At 40.9% G+C, this 27391-nt stretch overlaps 1 protein-coding gene across 1 annotated transcript in view; it reads right to left on the bottom strand.

The window, feature by feature from the left end:
* The window catches only part of LOC139464287 (secretin receptor-like), a 170401-nt gene that overhangs the window by 63463 nt on the left and 79547 nt on the right, over positions 1-27391 (bottom strand). The gene's annotated exons all lie outside the window — the stretch shown is intronic.

Genomic DNA, 27391 nt, shown 5'->3' with positions numbered 1-27391 from the left:
GTGGGTGACGTCACTTTCGGGCAAAAATTCTTTTGGACGTCTGTAGACACAGAGTCTTCCATCGCGGCGTTGAAACAAAAGAGGGGGCACGGGTGGCCCAGCCATCTAAGGCGCCGCGATTCGCTGTGCAGAGTTGCATACGTTGAGCACGCCAGAAACCTATGATAGTGGGTTCGAATTCCGCTTCGCCACGATTATATTTATAGGTTTGTCAGTACCATACCCGTGCTCGTGGGTTTCACCGAAGTGGTAAAGGTCTGAGGCCTGCATAACTTCGGGCTTTTCTCCCACAATTAAGCTGACACGCCGTGATATAACTGAAATAATGATAAAAGCGGCGTTAAACCCAACTCACTCACTCACTGAAACAAAAGACATGGTTCATCACTAAACCAAACGCGTAGCCCGTGTTGCAGACTCTAAATTCGAATGTTATTGCACCCACGATTGCAACTGGACAACAAACGGTCTTCCGATTACGGATCGTTGGTGTCGACGCTCTTCTCAGACCAGGTTCTCAACCTGCAGTTTCAGTGTCGACAGTCTCGTTTCGCAAATTAAGTAGCTGGATGTAGCGACAGTGGCGGCAGTGGGGATCCGATGTCTGCACTTTGTGGCGATCTTGTGTGGAATTGTATTGCTGATATATATCCCAAAGACAAGACATAGTGCCCTTGGGAACATTGCGATGACGTACAGCTACAGACTGAGACTCCTCTAGCTCCAGGCGTCACATGGTAATGTTTCGATTTACGGGCGTTAAGACGTAGAATGAAGTAATTGAATGCAATGCGGTTTCAAATAGGCACTGCTCACAATGTACCCAAATTTTACGTTTATATTGCAAACAGTTCTTTTTCCATGTTATGTTCATGCAAAGTTAGACTAGGTCACGTAGAAATGCAAGTTTCAAATAGTGCGTTTTGACACAGCTGAATACTTTGCCATGTAGATAAAGGAGCATTGTGTTGATGCTAATAAGATTTAAAAAAGGCTTCCTAACTCTCATTTGATACACATGTAATCTAAACCACTACCCGTGAGGATCGGGCGGGGTGGAATAGGTCTTCAGCAACCAATGCTTGCCGTTAAGGCGACTATGCTTGTCGTGAGAGTTGACTAACGGGATCAGGTGGTCAGGCTCGCTGACTTGGTTGATGCATGTCATCGTATCCCAATTGGGTGGACGATGGTCATGCTGTCAATCACTGGATTGTTTGGTCCAGACTCGATTATTTACAAACCGCTGTCATATAGCTAGAATATTGCTGAGTGCGGCGTTAAACAACAAACAAACAATTCTAAAATACTGTTGAATGTAGTCATTCCTCAACCTGTATATTCTGGACATATTAATAGTACTTAATATTTATCTTTGTTTGGGTGGTAACAGTACCGAGGTGATCACCTATCCACTACACCAAACCTGCCAAGTGACCGAGAAAATCAAACAGTTGTTGTATTCATTGCGCTATTTTGGTCGTTTTATATTTGTGACAATTGTTTTGAAAATATTGTGTGGTCATTGTCTCACAGCGCGTACAGGGTGGCCAGCAATGTAACAATAGAGCATGTGACACATATGATTGCTCTAATCAGACATACCGACTCCAAGCCATAGCTACACATAGATTGTGTTTCAGCCAAACATCTTAACCATATTCTATCCAGGTTTACATTTAATTGAAATTCAACCAGGGCATTTAGAATCCTGTGTTCTGACTGACCCTCTCGTCAGACCACCAGTTTACAGATGATCGGGCGATAATTTCAGCAACTGATCTTATTTCATTAGAAGCGAAAAAATAGAGAATTAAACTACAAGCAACGAAAAATATCTGTCCCGCGTGAATTAAGTCGTGGCTTCTCAGGCTGGCAATATAAACTGCCGGGCGAAATGAAGTATACACCTATACACTCTATATGGAAGAAACAAGAAATGGTTATTCGATGTATTTGATACGGGTATAAGAGCTGATATGACATGCATAAATCAATGAGTGGAACAGGGAACAAGGAACATGTCTCATTTTCAAAATATCCAGAAATGTGCAGAGTGACGCAACGTTATTGAATTTTCAAGGATACCTGTTCCTGTTGGTCTGACCGCATCCGTGGTCTAGTGGTAGAGCGTCCACCCGGAAAGCAGAAAGGTCCGGGGTTCGATCCCCGGCCGCGTCATACCAAAATACGTTAAAAGATGGCACTTGTTGTTACCCTGTCTTGTGATCAGCATTAGGGGCTAAAACAAGGACTGGTTGGCTCGGAGTCAGTATACTGTGTCTGAGTGTGGTATTCATGTTGAACTGCGGCATGGTATCTCAGTGCGCTAGCACTATAAAATCGACATCAGTCCTGACTAGTTCAAGCAGCCACACACACACACACATGTGCTTTATAAGTGCAATAATCTTGGACGCGACGTTAAACCCACGTTCGACGACTTAGAAATGAGGAGGCTGGTACATTTGCAAAATCTGCTTTAATCTTTGATGAGTCAGACCAGGATGCGACAATATTACCTTCCCCTGCAGAATTGGGCACCGCCAGAAAGATCGATGCTAAAACTAAATGGCAACAGAGATGGACATCATCCTTGAAGGGACGTCATCTCTGTGGCATTTTATTACTAAATCAAAAATATCTCGAAACAATTGGAGAGAGGAGGTTCCCTTATCCAGACTTCGTCTTTGGCACTGTGGTCTTGCTGCAAATCTCAATGTTATTAATAAAGACATTTCTTAAAGACATTAATCAATAAAGACAGTGTGTAATTGTTCAATGTGGCTCATGATTTACTGCATTGCCATAAATATGTCAGTCAACGTAAGGCAATGGTGGCGTCTCCAAAAGTTCTCAATATTGACCTCTCACTGGTTGGACTTTTATTTTCTAGGAATTTTGTTCGCCATGACGTTGAGAATGTAATTCTTGCCTATTTTGGTACAATTTTGCTACTTTATATGGGCAAGGTGTGAATGGCCCTCGTTGCCCGAACACCTAAACAACTTTTAATGATCACTCAAAATTGATATGTGAGGTAGGAATATCGTTACATCCCTAAATGTTTTTGTATGGACTGTTAGAGACTGTTAGAGACAGATCATTTAATTGGGATTTTGGTTTCAGACTATTTGTCAAATATGGTATCGGATTTTAATCTCCCTTTTTTCTGGAATATTAAACGTCAACGCCGGGACTAATCAGTCGATTATCTGCCGAAACAGTTTGGTAAAACACAAATTCGTGGTGAAAATTATATCAATGGATCACAGGATATCAGTGATGACACCTGGATCACAGGATATCAGTGATGACACTTGGATCACAGGATATCAGTGATGACACTTGGATCACAGGATATCAGTGATGACACCTAGATCACAGGATATCAGTGATGACACCTGCATCACAGGATAGCAGTGATGACACCTGGATCACAGGATATCAGTGATGACACTTGGATCACAGGATATCAGTGATGACACTTGGATCACAGGATATCAGTGATGACACTTGGATCACAGGATATCAGTGATGACACTTGGATCACAGGATATCAGTGATGACACCTGGATCACAGGATATCAGTGATGACACCTGGATCACAGGATATCAGTGATGACACCTGGATCACAGGATATCAGTGATGACACCTGGATCACAGGATATCAGTGATGACACCTGGATCACAGGATATCAGTGATGACACCTGGATCACAGGATATCAGTGATGACACCTGGATCACAGGATATCAGTGATGACACCAGGTGTTCGCGAAAAGGGTAAGCATGTTGTGGCACCCACAACTCACACAATTCGCATAAACACGTAAGTGTAGACAATCGAGTCTTGGCCATAAAATTCCAGTGACACAGAATTAATTATTGTTCTTGTTATATTGTTTCAGCTTTTGGAGGCACACCTTTAGTTTTTCACAACACTCCCGTGGCCTCTATATCATTGTATCCGTCAACCCACTTCAACCTGAGACAGGTGGTGGACGTGTCAGCCGGAGCTGTATTCAATCAATCAACCACGACAGTATACAAGTATACACGCATTCATGTGTACATACACATCTGTCTGCCGTAACCCAATTACTGCATATGGACAAAGCTCGGAGATGGATCCAGTGACATTGTGAGGCCAATATACCAAGCCATGAGCTAAAGGATCAACAACACCACCGACCAGATTCCATGTACATGTGAGTGAGTGAGTGAGTATGGTTTTACACCGCTTTTAGCAACATTCCAGCAATATCACGACGGGGGACACCAGAAATGGGCTTCACACACTAAACCCATGTCGGGAATCAAACCCGGGTCATCGGCGGGACAAGCAAACGCCTTAACCACGAGGCTACCCGACCGCCCTATGTATATGTAATTGCATGGAGTTTAGTAGTCTACACAAAATTAATGTTAATTTGTTTGTTTGTTGTTTAACGCAGCAATTTTCCATCTATCTGACGACGGTTTGTAAATACTCGCGTCTGGACCAGATAATCCAGTGACTGACATCCTGAGCATCGTCCACGCAATTGGCACACGATGACATGCATCAACCAAGTCAGTGAGCCTGATCATCCGATCCCGTTAGTCGCTTCTTACGACAAACATGGGTTGTTTAAGACCAATTCTAACCCGGATTTGCACGGGTATGGCACACTGTATGTCTGGTTGTGACATATCAGTCAATGAATGAGTCTTGCGTTGCGTTTACTTAACGTCTGAGTTTGACCAGAGCCAAGAAGAGGGCATTGGAGTGAGCCCCCAGCATGACTAACGGTAAACAGAACTCGAGCGTAAGGTTATCCGTGCGCCATTAATATCTGCTTCTGTCAAAATGTACACCACATGTCATCTCATTTCACCGGGTGGTGGACTTTGAACAATCTCTGTGTGGGGGAACATCGATGGCGAAAGTGCACGAAGGGAATAAAGAAAATACTGTTTAGATCATAGCTGACAAGGACTTTCAAAGGGTTTGAGTCTTCGGGGCATCCGACGTGCACATAACGTCGCAATGGACATGGTGGCGCATTTTCACACAACACAGGCATGTGGCAATGTGAAGCAGGTAAGTGTATACTTTCGTTTGTCCGGCAGTTTATATCACGTCTGGGACACCAAGGGCCTCAAATATTACCCTTATCCGGAATCGAACGTAAATCAGGTCTCCAGATGATTTTGGAGCCATTGAGTATTTGCTCACGTCATCGATCATTTTGGGTATTGATAGTTTTCTCAAGGAATTCAATATTTTTAACTCCCTTGGGTCCAAACTATTGGGTATTTTTATATCAATGACTATGCTTTTTCTAAATATAATTGAGCATCCTTTTTATGCTCTTTCGGGTGAGGGGCAGCGGGGTAGCCCAGTGGTTAAAGTGTTCGCTCGTCACGCCGAAGACCCGGGTTTGATGTGATGTGTGATGCCAATTTCTGGTGTGTCCCGCCGTGATATTGCTGGAATATTGCTAAAAGCGTAAAACAATACTCACTCACACTCTTTAAGATGACTTTTAATTTACATATTTTCATGAGCTGTCCTTACTGTGCCATTTGATACAGAGTTACATGTTGAGATGAGGTGAAGGTGAAATGGGGTTTAACGTCCAAAGTTATTGCTCTTATATAGCGACGTGCATGCATGTGTGTGTTTGTGTGTGGCTGCTTGTCTGGACAGATGCCGATTTTATAGTGCTTGCTCACTGAGATATCATGCCGCAGTTTAACATGTATACAACTCAGACACCGAGCCAACCAATCCTTGTTTTAGCCCTTAATGACAAAAGCCAACGGGGTAACAAGTATTTTGGTATGCGCGGCCGGGGATCGAACCCACGACCTTTCGTTCTACGGGCGAACGCTGCCCCACGTGTCGCGATACATGTTGAAGTTACAAAAAACAGACGTAGAATTTCTGAGCTTTGTGCAATGCAGCATATAGTTCATGTATATGTTTACAGATCTGTGAAGACAGATGAAAAAGGCCATACACTGGATAATAACTCATAGTGTCGTTATACTATTGGGATTTTGAATTTGTGCACAAGCATTTGTAGATGGGTTATTGTGATTTATCATCCATAAACTAGCTTCTACCGGTGTAATATCTCATAGGAGATATCGCTGCAGGGATTGCAGACCCTTATGACGTCACCGTTACCATGACGACACGATCAAATGACATCACTAATCTCACTGCCACTGAAGCCATAAGCTTTACTTTCTACACTCTGGTTATTACTGTTCACAAGCGGAATAGGTTGAAGTTGATGCTGGATGATAACAGAATCCCACAACCATGTCTTTTGGCACAAAGTGTACCAACGTGATGCCGTGGAACATGTTCACCCTATAGCCTGGCAGTATGGCATATAGATTAGCTCCGTGCTTATGGGAGTCTGGGGAATGCGGGACATAAATGCCTGATAAACTGGCCATTGCACATACTGCTTTTAAGACGACGCACACTACCGGCCGAGGGCTGTTCATTACCTTGGTACAAGGGTTAGCATTCGGCCATGTAAACAGTATAGTTTAGGATACGTCTTGCAATAAACGTAAGATAGGGCTATATACCTGTTGACGAGCGCACCTGTTTCTCATTGAATTGACCTTATGTGCTTTTTGTGATTTTGAATGTGATGGTAATGGTATTTCAGCATTTATAAGTGTTTCCCCTGACAAATTTATATTGATGTATTACAGAGTAGGGAAACATGATACCCTTACTTCATGTATTGGTGCATATCGCAATGGTTTATTGCTCCGAACTGATCCACGTTCCGCGTGACCACTGCTGAGATGAGGATGCTGTTATCATCCAACTCAAGGGACTGGTCAGTGTGTTTGTTTATTTGTTTGTTGTTTAACACCGCACTTAGAAATATGCCAGCTATATGACGGCGGTCTGTAAATAATCAAGTCTGGACCAGACAATCCAGTGATTAACATCATGAGCATCGATCTACGTAATTTAGTTACGATGATATGCATCAAGCAAGTCAACGATCCTGACAACCCGATCCCATTAGTCGCCCCTTTCGACAAGCGTTGTCGCCCTTCATGGCACACAGCAACATATCCCAATCGCATCCTTTCACAGATAATCCTTTAAAAAGTCAATGTGACGTTTGGAAAATAACATAAGAGAAGTTTTGCTGCTATTTCAGGAACATATCACATATTGGCTCGTCATACTTGTTGAAATATAGTCTCTTATACTCGTCTTTGCTTAATTTGCACTCAATCTGAAGCCGACTCTGAAACGTGCCCCAGTACTAGCGGTGAACTAGACCTGCGTTGTTAGCCATGTTCATTAAAGAATGGCACGGTCTTCGTTTTGAACAGGGAGAGAGTGGTGCGGTCGCAGGTGGATGCCAGGTGTGTATATTGAACACCTGCTCTACCTGCAAAGGCAAGCTGACACACATATTGGGGGTCGTCTTGGCTCCCTGGAGTAGTGGATACAGCATCTGCTTGGAGAGCGGAAGCCAAGCGCCAGGCAGGGTAACAACAAGTACCATCTTTTAAGTCTTTTGGTATGTTGCGGTCGGGGTTAGAACCGGGGTGAACCGCTGCTTTTAACATTATTCCAGTTATATCGCGGCGTGCCAGTTTAATGTGGGGGGAAAGCCCGAAGTGATGCGGGTCTTAGACGTTTACCACTTCGGTGAAACCCACGAGCACGGGCATGGTGCTGACAAACCTAGAAACATAATCGGGGTGAACCGGGATTCGAACCCACAATCATAGGTTTCTGGCGTGTCCAGGGGACGCAACTCTGAACAGGGTCAGAGTATCGTCAGTGAAGAGTTATGTCCCCTAGTTGTCAGCTGCGCTGGTTGTTAACGAATGAATATTGTCTGATCCCGTTGTCGCCAAAATTCAAAGTAAATCACGGCGTCCTGTCACACTGACCAGGCAAACCAGTGACTGAAAACATGAGCAACGATCCACATCGTCGGAACACGATAAAACGAAATCAGCTAAGTGTCACATCCTTACCACCCGATCCAAATTGGTCGCCTCTAACGAACCCGAGTTTATTTAACTCATCATGTACATGGTATGTTGAGATGAAAAGATTATTTTCCCAATTATTCTACTGTAATAAGCAAGTTTCTTTAAAACACGTCTCCTGTGATAAAACAAATTATTTCACATTGAGAAATTGTCTACATATAAGTCTAAATGAAAGTTATGACACCGGTGCCGTGTGCAGAAATAGGATCCGTTGTGAAGTGTGAGGTCACGTGTAACTTTAGGGCTTCCAACCTTGGAGTATATCTCGGTGTCTTCCTTTAACTGAGCTGTTCTGTTGACCACGTTACTTTCGACATTAAAGCCCACTCATATTTTAGCTCGCCGTACACAACAAACACAACACTAAGCCTGCAAGGTTAAAAATAAGAAATCGGTTGATTCACCGCAGGTGTGTCTCAATGACTCTACTATTGGTGATACTGTCGTTGTCGTCGCTGTGTTTGTTTGTTTGTTGTTTAACGCAATATTCTAGCTGTAAAACGGCGGTCTGTGAGTAATCAAGTCTGGACCAAAAAAATCCAGTGATTGACATCATCAGCATCGATCGACGCAACTGGGATACGATGACATGCATCAAACAAGCCAGTGAGCCTGACCACCCGATCCCTTAGTCGCCTCTTACGGCAAGGATAGTTGCCTTTTAGGGCAAGCATGGGTTGCTGAAGACCTATTCTACCCCGGATCGTTAGACGGCGCCTTAGACGACTGGGCCACCCGTGTCCCCGAATCTGTTTAAGAAAGACAAGATCATTGTTCCTCTTTTGATTAATATATTTTGAAATACACGTTTGTCTTCTTTAGCAAAGAACACGCGTCATATCCCAATTCCAATCAATGTTTGCGTTAGCTCCGGTCATGGAAGGAAGATCGCGGTGGTAACGTTTCCCTTCATTAATCATGAAGAAAAGCTAACCACACATGTTCTATTATTATAATAACACCAGTAACCCGATATGTTGTAATTATGTAAATTAAATCTAAATCGGCAGTTTGCTCACACGGACAGTCCTCAATACATTCTCGCACACCGCAAGGTATATCAATTGATCAATTATGTACTCTTAACGCTCGGTTGATAGATCGAAATATGCTTTGGTTCGGTGTCAGAGTACACTGGACGTCACACTGACTGATTGAAATGCATAATAGTAATTTCCATAGAGTCATTTAACACCACGAAGTACTCACTAAGTATGTGTCCAGATATCCGACACTCTGATCGGAATTTGAATGGTGATATTTAGTTACTGAAAGCTACTCGTCGTTCTAAAGTATGTTTTTAAATTCATGAGCGGAACACTTGTTTCAGCATGTTGTCGGCTGTATAATGACATTGAATGGGGTAACAGCAGGCCATGCCACTTCGAAGTATTAGATTTTGATGGTATTATGTCAGATATACATTGTGGAATTATGTCCTGTTATAATTTTAATAACGTTGTCACACCTAGTGACTCCACAAAACCTACTGAGACCACTAATCAAACAAAAGCAAAGAAATGGCTGGACGAAAAGAAACAACACTTTATAGATAATATCAATATCAAAGGTATAGATAATCTACACCAAAGTTTGAACGTAAACTCTCAACACTATTCAGATAGTGACATAAACGATATTGTAGATAGTATTGCACAAAATCTTATAAAGGCAGCAGAGGTCACCTTTGGCACAACTGGTGTAAATCATAATGTTAACTTTAGAAATAAATCTTGGTTTAAAAAAGACTGTAAAATGGACCGGAAAGAGTATCACAGAAGTAAACGTTTACACAGGAAGAAGAAAACTGCGTATAGTAAAAACAATCTTAGATGTGCAAGTAACAAATATAACAAAACCCTCAAATCGTATTATAAACGGTTCAAGGTTCAATGTAAAAACAAACTTCGCGAAACAAAAACTAATGATCCTAAACCTTTTTGGTCACTATTAAAATCATTTGATAAGAGAAACGAGCGCAACAATTACATTCAACTAGACTGTTTGTTCAAGCATTTTAAGACTCTAAATGAAAACCCACACAATGAATTTGAGCTCAACATTGATCCCAACTTTGTACACGAGCGACTAGATAACCCAATAACCGAAGCTGAAGTTACAAAGGCAATTAATAATTTAAGAAATAATAAATCGAGCGGAATTGATTGTATCTTCAATGAGTATATAAAAGCATCTGCGTGCAAAATGTTACAATTATACACCAAGCTGTTCAATGTCTTGTACCAGAAAGCTGGCTTGTTGGTATTATAAAACCCCTGTTCAAAAACAAAAGCGAACCTTCAAACTATAGGGGTATTAGTCTTGTAAGCTGTCTTGGCAAGCTTTTCACCTCAATTATTTCGTGTCGCTTACAAACGTTCGCTGATTCAATTAATCTGCTTAATGACAACCAGTCAGGCTTCAGAAACAATCATTCAACAATGGATAACATATTTATTTTAAAATCGCTAAAAGACATATATTTAGCCGAAAACAAAAAAAACTGTTCTGTGCATTTGTAGACTTCAGTAAGGCGTTTGATAAGATAGACAGATGCAGCTTGTGGCTTAAAATGTTAAAATCTAATCTTGGAGGAAAATGTTTTTGTGTAATTCATAATATGTATAAAGGAATTAAGTCGTGTGTTTCTCTTGATGGAAAAATTTCATCGTTTTTTCCAAGCATGATAGGAGTCAGACAGGGTGAAAATTTATCTCCATTCTTATTCTCTATTTACCTAAATGACTTAGAAGCAGTTCTAGCAGAAAATAAATTCCAAGGACTGCAGCTAGTAAGTAACGAGTTCAGCAATCAGTTAAATACTTACGTTAAACTACTTATCTTACCATATGCTGATAACACAGTATTATTAGCTGAATCACCAGATGACTTACAAAAATCTCTGAATATTTTTGAAAAATACTACCATCAATGGAAATTGGAGGTTAACATCAGCAAAACTAAAATTCTCATATTTGAGAAACGCTCCCGCTTTAAAATCTAAACTTTATATTTCGTAACACACCCTTGGAAATTGTTAAAGAGTTTTCATATTTAGGAATCTTATTTACAAGCACTGGTCGTTTCCACAAAGCTATCAAAAAGTTAAGTGAGCAAGCATCAAAAGCAATGTACAGCATATTTAGAAGAATAAGAACACTAGACATTCCTTTAGATTGCCAACTTAAACTGTTCGACAATTTGGTTCAACCGATACTTCTATATTCTTCAGAAGTATGGGGGTATGAAAATGTAAGGACAATTGAAAGAATTCACCTTAAGTTTTGTAAATCTATCCTCAGATTAAAACAGTCAACACCCGATTTTCTAGTATATGGTGAATTAGGTAGACATCCATTAACGATTCAGATAAAAATAAGAATGATATCTTTTTGGAGCAAACTAATTGTATCACCTAATAAACTATCTAGCCGCATCTATCTGCTAATTCATAAAATCACAATGACTAGCAATACTGCATTTCCACCTCAATTAAAAATATTTTATATGAAACTGGTTTGAATTTTGTCTTTGATACTAACTCTTTTCCAAATCTCTCTTGGCTTAAAACAAACGTTAAACAAACCATAATAGACAACTTCTATCAAAGCTGGAATGTCAAGGCTTGTTCTTCATCTAAAGGCAAATATTATACAATGCTAAAAGACAAACCACAGTTTGATGGGTATCTATTATCTCTCCCATTGAAACAAGCAATCTGGATTCTTAAACTAAGAACATCAAATCATAGACTACCAATTGAGAAAGGCAGATGGTTTAACACACAGAGTACTGAGAGAACTTGCACTTTATGTAACGACCAAATAGGAGATGAATTTCACTTTGTATTAGTATGTCCAAGACTAAATGACCTTCGAAAACAATACCTTCCGGCATACTATACTAAATATCCCTCCACTCTAAAATACAATCAATTAATGCAATGTTCATACAAACCCATTCTAGTAAAACTGGCTTAGTTCTGTAAAAAAGGTTTAACATTATTTACATAATTAAATATCATAGGATCGTCCATCTATGACTGGAAAATTGCCCTTGCGACGTTAAAATTTGTGAATTTCACTCTACAATATAATATATGTGTATATTTTATGTGTTCACGTGTGTAGTTATGCAGATCATACATGTATTATAAAAATGCATTATGCGTGATTGGGTGCATGTATGTATTCATGTATGTATATATTATTAGATATTATTGTTGGTGTGGTTGTGTATATATTCAACCTCATGTATGCTCTGTAATCACTCTGTGTGATTTTCTTACGAGCAATAAACTTCTGTTCTGTTCTGTTCACTACGGTCCTATTGTGGTACGTCACAGGATCCGGGTTTGGTGAGGTCTCCAGCAGCCCATGCTTGTTGAATGCTAGGTGATAGTTGAATGCTAGTTGATAGTTGAATGCTAGTTGATAGTAGAATGCGTTTATTCCGTAAAGGGGCCACCGGCCCATTATACAAGGTACATTGGATTTGTCAGTTCACATGTAGAGAGAGCGCTGATTATTACATAAGGGAACCGATTCACAAAAGCGCCCGCGAGCCACGAACAAGTGGTCAACACTCATCAGAGTGCTGAGAGGGATGCACAAAAGGTTCCTGAGGCCGGTCATAACCCACAACCCCTCCCTCCCCGATCGGGTCCCAACACATGTTACACACACTGGCAACAACCACATTGTTACAATGGCATAGTAGTACGAAACTGGCATATCTCTAAGAAGTCTGATTTAGAGTATTCCTTTTCTTGAGGGCGAGAAATACATACTTTGCAAATCTTCTTATAACATAGAGGTTGCAGCTATATAATTGTTTTAGTTTATGCAGAGTTGGACTTATGCAACAATATTTAGGAAGTTCCTTAAATTCGAACATAATGGACACTCGACACAAAAGTGGAATTCAGTTTCTATATATGGCACAATACAAAACGGACAAAGACGTTCTGGCCTTGGTATGTTATTATGCCTACCGGCCTCTACCAATAGATTATGATTAGAACAGCTAAACCTAACAAGTGTTGTTTGATAGATGACTATATCAATACAATTAGTCAGATGTTCATAATTATAATTTTCTCTGACAGAGCCAAAATATTCCAGCGTAGAATAACATTCTAAATTATTATTCAATGTTTGTTGGCAGATATCTTTGCTTAAAACACAATAGAAATGCATTTTTATTTCCAACACCTTGCTGTAACCAAACTTCCCCAAAACCATATGTATATAGCAAGGATTTAACATTTGATGAGGTCTCCAGCAGCCCATGCTTGTCGTAAGGGCGGACAAGATTTTTTGTTTGTTCGTCATTTTACGCCTTGCATTGCAATGAGCCAGCTATATGAAGACGGCCTGTAAATTGTCCAGTCTGGACCAAACTAACCAGTGATTGATGTTATGAGCCACGCCCCACGACGTCGGGGAACGCTGACACGCAATAAAACAACCTCATCGCACCCGACACCTCATCCATTTATCGCTTCGTTCGGAAGCCTAAATGGCGGGGGACGTTTTCTAACCCGGCATCCCCACGGTGAGACAAGCACAGTTTCCTTGAGATCTTTTACGATCCGGAATAGCTCATGGAAAGACAAACTTAGGTGTGAAGGGAACATGAAGTAAAATATGCGGAAACCCCCATAATCTGGTTTTCAATGAGAACTTTGAATTTACTGTGATGGATGAAGTGTTCCAGGCCAAGGGCCTCTTGCGATGACTACACTTCCAATCCTTAAATGAGATCCTTTAATGGGATCCTTAATGGCTACGACCCGTGAAGATCTGGGGTAGAATAGGTCTTCAGCAACCCATTCTTGTCGTGAAAAGACGACTCTGCTTGTCGTAAGAGACCACTGACGAGATCGGGTGGTCAGGCTCGCTGACTTGGTTGAAGCATGTCAACGTATACCATTTGCGTTGATCGATGTTCATGATGTCAATCACTGGATTGTCTGGTCCAGAACGGTTATTTTCAGACCGCCGTGATATAGCTGGAATAATGCTGAATGCGGCGTTAAATTACAAACAAACAGACAAACGTTAAGGAATGCGTGATTCTTCCGTAACGCCGCATCAGAAATCTTACAGCTATTCGCTGCAATGTTTAAGGGTGGGTGACATGTTTCGATATTTAACCTGTCACAATATGGCAAACCTTAATGGCTACGAAATCCCCTGTTTTTACCAACTACAACAGATACCATGAATCATGCTTAAAAATACACAGAAATACCCATGAAATCCTTGTCTAGTATTGCCTCAACCGGTGATTACGGCGTTAAAGACACGTATACACAAGGCTTAAATTGTTTATTAAGCCAGTTAAATGACAATACGAAATACCGTACCCAAGCGTGGACCTCCGAGACATCGGCGAGACTGTGCGATAATGCCCTGAGATAGATAAGACTTAACGCCAACATTACCACTACATGTTTGATGTCACGGAGATATGTAAAATATGACATTTATCGGCTTACACGAAGTAGACATATACGCTTTGCTGTGTAAGATATCGCTAAACGGTGCGGACACGACACTCAACAAACGGTCTTGTCGCGTGCCTTAATCATTGTATATATAGGCCACTCGCATTTTTCGCATTTAATTCACGCTCGCGTTAATTACACGTTTTACAGTATATATATATATATATATATATATGATTTCAACATTCTTCCTTTTTGTGCATGTTTGTTGTTTCTTGATCTGATGTTTGATAATTCTCTGTGTTTAATAGCTTGTCGAGCTTGTCCCATGCAACCTATGCTGGTTGAAGGGGGCGTCCAAATGGATCGGGTGGTCAGGATCTGCAGCTGATAGCTTGGAATCGTCAAGATAGTCTCGCCCAGACTCGATTACGTATAGACGTTATTGCTGAGTGCGATGTTAAACAACAAACAAACAAACCAATCACAACAAACACAAACTAAATGCAATGTGGCAAGTCGTATATCACCTTTTTAGATATGAATCAGAAAATTAACCTTCTTGGTCTCGTGAGTACCCATTTATAACGATTGCCATATCCATTCTTATTATGAATCATACGAACTAATTTATCAATGTATGAATAACCTTAAGGCAGTGTCCGTCCATACTGTAATTTTGAAGGTATCTGTTTGTTTTAAAACTAAACTGTCAGTGTTAACCGAGAATAGGTCTTCACCAACCCATGCTTGCTGTAAAAGGCGACTATGTCTGTCGTAAGAGGCGACTAACGCGATCGGGTGGTCAGGCTCGCTGACTTGGTTGATGCATGTCATTGACCCCAACTGCGTGGATCGATGTTCATGATATTAATCACTGGATTGTCTGGTCCAGACTCAATTATGTGCAGACCGCCGTCATATAGTTGGAGTGCGGCGATATACAACAAACCAAAACCAACTTCAACGACCAACTGGCTTCCTACCCACTTGTTCCCCAACCCAATAATTGCGATCTTTGCTTCATCAATCAACACCCAACTTTTCCCAGATCCATCTTATCAACCGTATAACCATCCATCGGCATTGTGTTACACCGCCCATAACATCAATCACGCTTTGTGCTCGAACCTTATTGATTGTGTCAACATCATCCATCCATACCTTAAAATATTCGCAAGTGATTCCGTTGCATTTGATTGAATAAACACAATTTCTGTTACGTTCATGTTTAAAAAAAAGACAAATAGGACTCGCTCACAATCGCAGTACTGTCTCCGTACTGGCTGATAACAGCTTGGGCGGGGCCTGTGTTGCAGTATTGAGCTGGCGCTGATTTCGAGTTGTTTTCCGTGTTATTGTGTTGATACGTGTAATACGTGCAGCACGGACTAGGCTGGTGTCGACCCCAACTCCATATCTTGATACCTTTTGCCATGAGAAAACCACACCTGTCACTCAAATGTATCAGGTATGATGAAACAATTTCCTTGACGACGACTTAAAAAGATAAATATCAGCTGCTATTAGTCTCTTACAAATCCTGTACTAACACTAAGCTGGCATACGTCAACATGCATTTCAGTGCACATGTGACGGTACTCAATAACTGTTTTGTTGAAATGTTGAAACAGATTGGAAGCGACGACCTGTTATAGCTGTAGTGTCGGCATTATTCTGTCCTTATGGGTAGTCAAGGTTGACGTCGTGGTATATGAGTAATTCTTCACGAACTGAATTGTGAAATATACTTCGTCGAAAATTGACGGGAGATGGCGAGTTGTGATAACGTGTGCCCAATCATTGTCTTGAGAGTAAATATGTTTGAAAAATATTTACTTAAGACATAGTACCTGCAATTCCAACAGTTATAAAATGCCACAAGTATTCACAACTTACACTATATCACCACTTGAGAAACTGTCCAGGTTTAGTTTTGTCAGTCCATATTTCTCAAGCCAGGTCTGATTGCCAAGCAGTCACACACACACAATCGACCCCCTCCCAATTCGCACCCCACTGAAGCTGAATATTCAAAATGCCTCCCCAACTCCTCACCCCTAAACACACACCATAGAGAACACCACCCCTTTAAACATTTTGAATCTGTGGCTGCTGTCTGCCGTTCACTTGACATGCACATTAAGGCCAAACATTAGTACGATGTATCTGGTCTTTTTGTTTGGCCTAAAACTACGCTGCGACGCGGCTTTATTTGGTTTTGACGAACTCATTCGCTCGACTCACTCAACTCAACTCAAGTTTATTCTCATGAAAAAACCTGCTACAATCACTACAGTCATTTAATAGCAGTCATCCCATCACACAAGGCTTGCAATCCTTACACAAATCCTGCGACTTTTAGACGCTATCCTCACAAAAATGTAAGTGCAAATTCTCCATGCTGAACTTTGTACAGTACGCTATTCATGTCTCTTGTCTAATCACCTCATAACCGTATCTTGTCAGTGCGAGACAAGTACATGGGAACACACCAGTTCTTACACTATAAAGGTATGCATGGGTATTAATAAATTAGTTATTTATTTCATATTGATGTCAATGATTGAGAGGAATTTAGCGAGGTTCTAAAGGTCTGTTATTTTTTGGAAGAAAAGATTTTTTTTTAATTTAGTGATGTTTGAATAATGTGTGTATTTATCGGCTCTGAGAGATGTTCTGTATACATTACCTTTTTCATAATACATTACATAACAGAATAAAATTACATAATAAAACTCATCAGTTATAGCTGGCCATTTGCAGAGTTTACATGTTCGTTGCTGTCTGCCACCAACACTGCCCCAACAGTAGAACAGTACAATCGTCTGGCTGAAAAACGTTGGTGTATTACAGTGACATTTTCACAGCAATTCAAAACAATTCCAAAGAGTGATGTCAACACTATACTTGATCAAAGGGACTTATAATCTCTCTGCTTCCCTCGACACACACACAACCCACACAAGCATGAAACGCGTGATGCGTCATGCGGAGCTTCCATTCGTGGGAAAGCAGGTAAGAGTTATCCGCCCTTGGTTAAAAAAAATCCGGAAAAACAAGACTTTCTGACGTTTGGAAATAACGAGCATGATACCTTTTTTTGTCTTAGGTTGGCACACTGCAGATCACATTGATCGGGTTTAGAGTCTAGTCACTGAAACGCCATTCATCCAGCTCTTGCCTTCATAAAGCTGCAAAGGAGAACTTAAAATAGCGTCTTGTGCATTCTCGAGTGTTTACTGTGTGAAGGCCAAAGATTACAGGCGACGATGGCGACGACAAACACTCTCGACTTCCGTGTCCGCACTCAACAACGACGTGTTGTTACAGGAATCCTCGATGAGCACTGCTGAGTAGCTACAGGGTAACCTCCTGGTCGTCCGTTCTCGGCATGATCGAGGTTCGATGCCCGTTATGGTTCATAGTGCCCTCTGTCCAATCTGGTTTTATTTAAATATATTTTCAATGGATCGGGTGGCAAGGCTTCATAGGATGCGTTGTCGCGGAAGACTCTCTTGTTCGCGAACACCTGGTGTCATCACTTATGGATGGAGAATAATAAACACATGCTTTATAATCTGGTCGGAATCGTATACAACGTCCTCTGCTTTCAGCCGTGACTACGGAAACTGGAGTGTTTTGTCGATTTAAAAGCTGAAAAAATCTAAAGTTTATAGAGTAATGATCTTATCAATGTTTAATTTATATAGATAATATGTATAAGTGGAACACCCTCAAAACGCATAGATCACGAATTGTGATGTGACAATGGTATATATGTATATGTCCTGTAGAACCGTAGCTCCAAAGTACTTATACATGTACAGATTTCCATGTACTGTCGCACACCCATACAAGAGTGTAAGAGCCGACCAACGGGATCGGGTGGTCAGGCTAGCTGACTTGGTTAATGCCTGTCATCGTATCCAAATTGGGTGATGCTCATGATGTCAATCACTGGATTGTCTGGTCCAGGTTCGATTATTTACAGACCGCCGGCATATAGCTGGAATATTTCTGAGGGGGGACGTTAAACAACAAACAAACAAACAAACAAACAAACAAATCATACACGAGCGAGTGAGTGAGTTGGCTTTAACGCCGCTTTTATTAGTATTCCAGTTATATCATGGCGTGTCAGCTTAATGTGTGAGGAAAGCTCGAAGTGATGCAGGTCACCAGATTGGTGAAACCCACGAGCAGGGGTATGGTGCTGACAAACCTAGAAAACATAATCGGGGCGAACAAGGATTCGAACCCCCGACCATAGATTTCCGACGTTCCAAGAGGATGCCACTCAGCAGAGCCTACCTATACAAAACTTTGTTGGATACTTTACCGCTCGGTCCATCCCTGATCACACAACTAACTGGACAGGACAGGCTCGTCACAGAATGGACAACAGGAGACAACCGAGCATCGATTCGATCGCAACGCCCGCACAACTCGCGTCACCACGAGAAGGTTCTTTTTAAGATGTTCGAACCTTGCTTCATGTAATTTTCATGCTTTCAATTTCCTGGCTTTCATATAATTTCCTTGGCTTTTTTTCCTTTTACGCCATATGGAATCTGTTTCGGCGGATAATCGAGATTATTATCTGCCATTGATGTTTCATATGGCATATCACGTGATTAGGAACCATTCTGATTTGTTAAAAAACATATCAGACCATTATCACATGTTGTATTTGTCGTGATCGGATGGTTCATGGCCGGTCAGTGACTGGTGTCATCGATCGATCGATTCCTCAGTCTCAACTCTTAATTTAGCGAATTTCTGTTTCCAAAGCAAACACACCCTCAACACTAAGAAGGAGGTAGCCGTCATTTTGAACTGCCCTTTTTATGAATGTTTTAACTTAAAACAATTTGGTGTGATGATCAACAGCTATGGCTTGTGTCGACCTATCACACTGAATCATTGCATCCAAATTGATATCACCGTCAAGTCGCAAGATGTCCGTAACTTTTCAAATATACGATGATGCTCAATACCGTTTTACTCATGCACACGAGTGTAAATTATTATTATGTAAGTATTCTTTAAGGAATATAAATTAAGAATCAATAATTGTTGCTTTACTGATGCGCCAAACCAAAATTTCCCCAAAATGAAAAGAACTGTCGAATGTGCAATGTAAGGTTTCTAACTTCACATTTGTTCAAATCAGGGAGTGAAACACCCTTTGACGCATTCTCTTTATCTGCAGGGCTGGCATTTCGGTAAACCTACACTAACCCTTGGATCCATTCCCGTTGTTCTTGCGATCGCAAATCGCCCACCCTTGATTTTCATTGCCATGTTACCGACCAATTAAACGTCGGCTTAGGGAAATGGTAAGGGAGGCAACTCGTATTACCTAGAAACCAAAGCCAACCACCCGTTTTATGGACATGAAGATAGCCTTTCCATCAAAAATATTTTTGAGGCTTTCTTTTGCGTGTCAGTTAGTTTATCAATGTTGAATTCCTCGCAAACTCGATCATAACCAATGGGACTAGCCGCCATGATGTGAAAATTGACAACCCAACATTGAGGCTGGTTTGTAACTTGCATTCTGATTGGTACGTTAGACCTAGTAGCGTAGCCAATCAAATTGGCAAATGGAAATCAAGGGCGGGTAATTTGAGATTGCGAGAACTACGGGAATATAACCGAATGTTAGTTAGTGCAGGTTCCCCGACATGCAAGCCCTGGAGGATGCCAGTGACTATTAGACCCGCCTCCGTGGTCAAGTGGTAGGGCGCCCGCCTGGAGAGCGGAAGGTCCAGGGTTCGATCCCGGCCGCGTCATACCAAAAGACGTTAAAAGATGGTACTTGTTGTTACCCTGTCTGGCGCTCGGCACTAAGGCTAAAACAAGGACTAGTCGGCCCGGGGTCAGTTTACTGTGTCTGAGTGGGGTATTCATGTTAAACTGCGGCATGGTATCTCAGTGGGCTAGCAGTATAAATCGGCATCAGTCCGGACTAGTACTAGCAGCGACACAAACACACACACACGTCGCTATATAGGTGCAATAATCTTGGACGCGACGTTAAACCCCATTTCACCTACCCTCACCTTTGACTATTAATAGTGATATAACCTTTCTATTTCAAATTTTAGTTTCACCCGACCAACACGTTTTTTGTGTATATTTAGAATGTTATTTTAGGATACCTAATAAAGACTATGAATCATTGTTTAAATGTTTCCATAAAGCATGTAGAAATGCCACTAGCCAAGGCCACAGTCAAAGTTATAGTCAGCTAGGCCACGGAAGTTATCCAGGCATGTAACAATATAACCAACAGCGTGATAACAATATTACGTTAAAAACATAACCATTCCCCCCTAAAACAATAATACAAACTAAGTTTTCGAAAAGTCGAATCCAAATCCGAAATAAAATAATACCACAAACTCTCACTATAAACAGTTTTTGAATAGGACATAACATTAATCAAATGAATACACATTGTGTCACTGATATTTATGTAGGGTAAGATGTAAACGTAGCGACGTATGTAGTCATAACACTGCAAGAGGAAATTATTTATTTCAATGTCACAGTATATCATTATATTGCAAGATTCATATTTTGTATGTTTTAATTACATGTTAAATTTTTGGGTATCATTCGAGTGCAACATTCGACAGAAAAGCTTGAAAATGATGAAAATTATTGCTTTGATTGATTAAAACAATGGCAAATTCCGCGATCATTTCTGCAATTTTTCGGTGAGTAACATGTTCTGCTTATCTTTCCGCGATCCCAGAATCACAGAAATTGGGACTGGTCTTTCAAACACGTGTTGTAGAGCCTCGTGGGGATCAGCGTTAGAGAAGGTCCCCAGCACGCTTTTTACGTAAGAGGAGACAAATAACGTAATAACGATCATAATTACAAAATTAAGAAGGATGTGTTTTTTTAACATTCTGTGAAAAGGTCACAAAACAATAAGTTAAAATTCGATAAGGGTTTGTGTAAACAGGAGTGTCTTGTTAAACGAAGTATCATAATCTGACTACAAACATCAGACTTTAATTGAGCATAAGCAAGCTATTTTGCTTCAAGATTATGATCCAAACATAACCCAATATCCTTATTAATCTTGCTCTGAATTGTGTATGAGCAGTGTGCGTTTCATACAGCCTTTTGTAACAATTTTCAGACACGTCACTAGAGTTATCCGTGGTTATTTGACTTTCCCAGATCAATGTATAACGTCTGAATCGAAGACACTGATCTGATCGTCACCATTGCAACATTGATCTTGTACGCAAACAATCTGACGGTTTCTTTCATAACAAGCCTATCAGGAGATATGACGTTTCATAACATCTTTATCCACGGCTACAAGAGCGCTGACATCCGCGACGACAGTGTATAGATAACTTCACGACGAGGGTTATCATGATAATCAATGGATTAAACACAGCCCCGCTAACAAAAGTCTCGAGTTGCTCTTGTACATGTGATTATGAAAGGCTTGCGTGGAGCGTGGTCGCAAGAGACTTCACTTTTAGAAACAGCTGTTTTCTAGAAAGAAACCACCAACGATGGTAATTAGAATGAGCTTTGTTGTTTGTTTTGTTTGTTGTTTAACGCCGCACTCAACACTATTACAGCTATACAGCGGTCTGTAAATCGAGTCTGGACCAGACAGAGTGATTGACATCATGAGCATCGACCTGCGCAGTTGGGATACGATGACATGTATCAACCACGTCAGCGAGCCTGACCACCCCAACCCGTTAGTCGCCACTTGGATGGGGTGGGGTGAAATAGGGTTTAACGTTGCGTCAGAGAGGTTTACACTTATATAGCGAGTTTGTGTTTGTGTTTGTCCGCTCTCCGGTCTATTCGCCCATTACAAGCATAAATAATTACTTGCACCAATCTACCGACCCATTTCTGTTGAAAACCCTGGACCTGAAAATAAACGACTGTTTTGTGTGGCCTAATCGGATGTACAGCTCCGGGCCTTGTATTGTGCATGAGTCTGGCTACAAGAGGTCCCTACTCTGTCACCACTGAGACACGGGTCGCATCTGCTCACACCTTTCTGCATCGACTGAAGGCGACAGAGGACAATTACATGTGTTCCAAACCTCAAGGAGCTGACTTGTCTGGTCACTGCACTTGGGGGAGTTCTAGAATTAATCCCTTGGAAGTTACTGCAAGGTAATTTCACCTAATTGATTTTGTGCCTGAAAGTCGCGGGCTGACATTAATTATCGTTCAGTGACGCGAGGTTTCACGATACCTGGATGCGGAAGTCTAGGCGAACAGCCCGAAAAGTTCTTTCTCTGGCCCACAGACAGACAAATGGAGCGAGTGATGTACAAATAGGGAACGTGACCGTTAAGTGGAACGATTTATATAAAAAGGAAATTATGTTTATGAAAGATTGTATGAAGAAAGATATTTCCAGAATACTCGGAGAATCGCCCGCTACTTACATGTATATTATTCACTGACGTTAAAAGAGAAACTGAAGAAAGAACGAATGATTTTGTTTGGTTTGATTGTTGTTTTACGCTACACTCAGCATTATTCCAGCTATATGACGGCGGTCTGTAAATAATCGAGTCTGGACCATACAATCCGGTAATTGATATCATGAGCATCAATCCACGCAATTGGGATCGATGACATGAATCGACTAAGTCAGCAAGACTGACCACCCGATCCCTTAGTCGCCTCCTACGACAAGCATAGTCGCCTTTTACGGCAAGCATGGGTTGCTCAAGACCTATTCTACCCCGGATCTTCATCGGGTAAGAACGAATGAAATGTCCACCTATAGATTTACTTCACTGAAGGCAGCCCATTGTTCAGATGTCGTGACGTAATTAATTTCTGACGTCTTGAACAATGGGTGACATCATATAATATTTTTCTCAATAATTACGCACTGTGACGTCATATGGCTTCAACTGACCAGTCAGACTTGAGAATCGCTAAAATGCATATGCGCAAGATCGGAAACATATAACACAGATTTCTGGGTAATATTCAATAAATAATATATTATAACGTTTATCGACATTGAAAAAAGACAAAATTTATTTGCAAGTTTTTTAAAAATAACTCTCTCTACGAAAATTCTCACAACTGTAAGACATACATGATTTTTCTCTGTAATGCTGTGTTGTCTCCCTGGAATGCGATGACGTCATGATGCAATGGGTGACGTCACATGATTACGCGACAACTGAATGTGGGGTCAAACTACAACGGATTTGTTCTGATAAATATTGATCAAAGTAATACTATTTGACGTCGTGTCCATTTCGTCATGTCTAGTGGCATGTTCTTTTTAAATTTATGATTGTAAAGAAACGAATTCAATCCGTGTCAAGAAATGTATTTATACGCAGTGAAATGTGCGAAGACTTCTTTGCTTCCTGAATCTCTTTTAAGCAGCGTATTTCAAGGGATCAGATTGCGGTTTATAGTTTTGCGATGTATCGTAAATGAAAAATATAAGAGGCTAATTTGAATCGCTGGTTAGGGATCATTTTGGCATTTAGGGAATCGCTAACAAGTAAAATCAAAAATAAATCTTGTCATCCCAACAATCAGCCTAATACATTGCTTCCGAGCTCTAAAGGTCAAGTGTGAATGGGGAGAGTTTCTGGCACCACTTGAATTAACACCACGATGTAGCGCCGTCCGTGGGCTGCTCACCGTTAGACACCACTTACGGTAGAAGAATCAAGAATCAAGAATCTAGAATTTTTATTGTACGGAACACCCTCGTAGGGCAGGGTACAAACTAACTACATATGGAATAAATATAACTATCAAGGTATATATACATAACGTACATTATATATATAAGTATTACATATTATTTCATTCATAGTGTATAAACATTTATATATATATATATATATATATCATGAGGTGGCCGGCAGCGTGTACTTTAATGATGCTGATACTGTACAGATAAGCCATAATAATAATAAGGTCATATCTTGATGTTGTCTAGAAGTGACGTTTCTGTTATGGGCCCTTTGGGCAAATGTCACCGTATATATTTTTATAGCTGAGTACAATTGTATTGACAAGCATATATAATACAACAGTGAACTACATTTGGGATACGAGGAAGACACATATTGGTACCGTAAATCACTAAGTCTTATATAATCACAATATACAATCCCATCATAGAATAAATGGATTTCAAGTGATTCCGTGGCATTTGATTGGTTAACTTAAAGCGAAATATTACGGGCTAACGCACTACTGTTTCCTGATTGGCTGATAATAGAATGTGCGGGGCTTGTGTGGCATTATTTCGCTGAACGATGCCAATGAGTTCGTAATGTTGTCTATGTTTTTAGACATGTTAAAGATTAAAAAAGCAATCTGTGAATTTATTATTTTCGAAGTATTTATTTAAACGCTATATTTCAGAATTGATTACAATATGGTTTACGTTTATGGAAGTCTAAGCATAAAAACCGGTGTGAACACTTTTCGGATATATACAATAATAATGCACTCCTTTTATAAAGTGCTGGTCCGCTGTGATACCATGCCGCAGTTTAACATGGATACCCCACTCAGACACTGTAAACTGACTTCGCCTTGGCCAGTCCTTGTTTTTACCCCTTGATGCCGAGCGCCACACAGGGAATCAAGTGTCCTCTTTTAACGTTTTTAAGTATGACGCGGCCGGGGATCGAACCTCGACGTGCCACTTTCCGGACAGACGCCACCAGACAACGAAGGCGGTGGGCCTCGTATGGCCAATGGTACCCTGAAGAATTGTTATATTTATAACACCCAATCTCGTCATTATTGACAATATAACTAGGTCTGTCTCCAAAAGCGACGAATAAACAATGTTTATTGCCATAATGTGACAGGTTAAATATCGAAACATGTCACCCACCCTTAAACATTGCAGCGAATAGCTATAAGATTTCTAATGCGGCGTTACGCAAGAATCACGCATTCCTTAACGTTTGTTTGTTATTGCATGCCTCACTCAGCAACATTCCAGCTGTATAACGGCGGTCTGTAAATAATGGAGTGTTGACCAGACAATCCAGTGATTGACATCATGAGCATCGATCCAGGCAATTCGGATACGATGACATGCATCAATAATGTCAGCGAGCCTTACCACCCGATCCCGTTAATCGCCATTTACCACAATCATAGTCGGCTCTTTCGGCAAGCATGGGATGCTGAAGATCTATGCATACCCGCGCTGGATCAATTCTCGTATAGACAAGTTGACTTCTCGACAACAAGATGATCAATGACCTTGCCTTATGCGTGGTAACGCCTACGACTCACAGGAGGATGTGACGAATAACGTCTTTAAGACATGAGAGTCAGGAGACAATAATTTAATGGCGGCATATTTGACCTTAAAATTGAACACTACAAATCGGGGCGCATAAGTGCTTAGTCAAGAATTTAAAAGCGCAAAGATGGAAACGCGATAACGACTTTACCCCAAAGAGCTCTGTGGATGACGGATGATCTGTACGACACAAGATGATGTGTGGTACTGGTACGAATCCCAGACATACATCAACTGGCACCGACTCGTAAGAAATAGAGATTGCCGCCTTTGAGACGTATTTTCTAACATAGTTGAACATGAACTAAAAGTATTGTGTTTTTGTTGTTGACTGCTTTCCTTTCGTAAACATTTACAGTTGATGTGTGTTGTGTCCCCCACCGTGATATTGCAGGAATATTGCTAAATGCGGCCGAAACCCCAAGTCAACCGATCACTGGAACCTAAGTGGCCAGTGTGAAACGTGCGCTGTATAGCTCTAGGAAGCTCACTACTAAAATAAGACTAAACAAAACAAGAGAGAGAGAGAGACCAAACCACTAACTTTAAGGTTCAGCTTTCATTCATCAGATCAAAGTGTAAACAGATTTCCGATATTTTTGACTAACTTTTGTTGGCCCAAGATCATTGTCCTAGTCTAAACCGCCAGTCATTTCGCTAGTCTACGACATGTTTGCGTTTCCAAAACAGCTATCTGTCGGTGTTTTCTTTTACAGACATGTTTTATTTGTTGTTTTTCAGCGCAGTTAATAGTGCATTTTTGTTCACAAACGCCTCAGTTTAGAGTCGTCGTAGAAAGACCTTCATTGATGACTATTTGCGCTCCAAAACTCATCATCGCAGTATGTTGTTGCATGTTTAGGCTTGATAGGCTGGTCAGGAATGTTTAAGTAATCACGGTGCGAATGTTTCGACAATGTACATCTTTATTTCAAATGGGACATTTATTTTGTCTTCAGATTTGCAGTGTTTCGAAAAAGTATCATAGAGTATTTTTAATTTGTACTTCAGTTGAGCTTCAGTTGAAAATTAATTAAATATTCCACTCAATAAATCTTATGTTTGTTTGTTGTTTAACGCCGCACTCGGCAATATTCCAGCTATATGACGTCGGTCTGTAAATAATCGAGTCTGGACCAGACAGAGTGATTGACATCATAAGCATCGACCTGCGATACGATGACATGCATCAACCAAATCAGCGAATCTGACCACCCGATCCCGTTAGTCACCTCTTTGGACAAGCATAATCGCCTTTTACGGCAAGCATGGGTTGCTGCCGTATGTTCTTAAAAAGTCTAAAAGGTCTGCAGTAACACATCTTAACAACAGTGAGTGACTGAGTATGGTTTTACGCCGCTTTTAGCAATATTCCAGCAATATCACGGCGGGGGACATCAGAAGTGGGCTCCACACATTGTACCCATGTCGGGAATCGAACCCGTGTTTTCGGCGTGACGAGCGAACGTTTTAACCACTAGGCTATCCGACCGCACCTCTTATCAACTGAGTGAACGAATAGGTCATTCACGTTATGTTAACATATATGGGGTTAAAGTAAGAAACTTCGCTGAGCTAGT

Source organism: Haliotis cracherodii, unplaced genomic scaffold, assembly GCF_022045235.1.
Source record: "Haliotis cracherodii isolate W230 unplaced genomic scaffold, xgHalCrac1.p SCAF_17, whole genome shotgun sequence".
Taxonomy (NCBI): Eukaryota; Metazoa; Mollusca; class Gastropoda; order Lepetellida; family Haliotidae; genus Haliotis; species Haliotis cracherodii.
The sequence above is the reverse complement of the archived record's forward strand: the minus strand, read 5'-3'. Positions and strand labels throughout refer to the sequence as shown.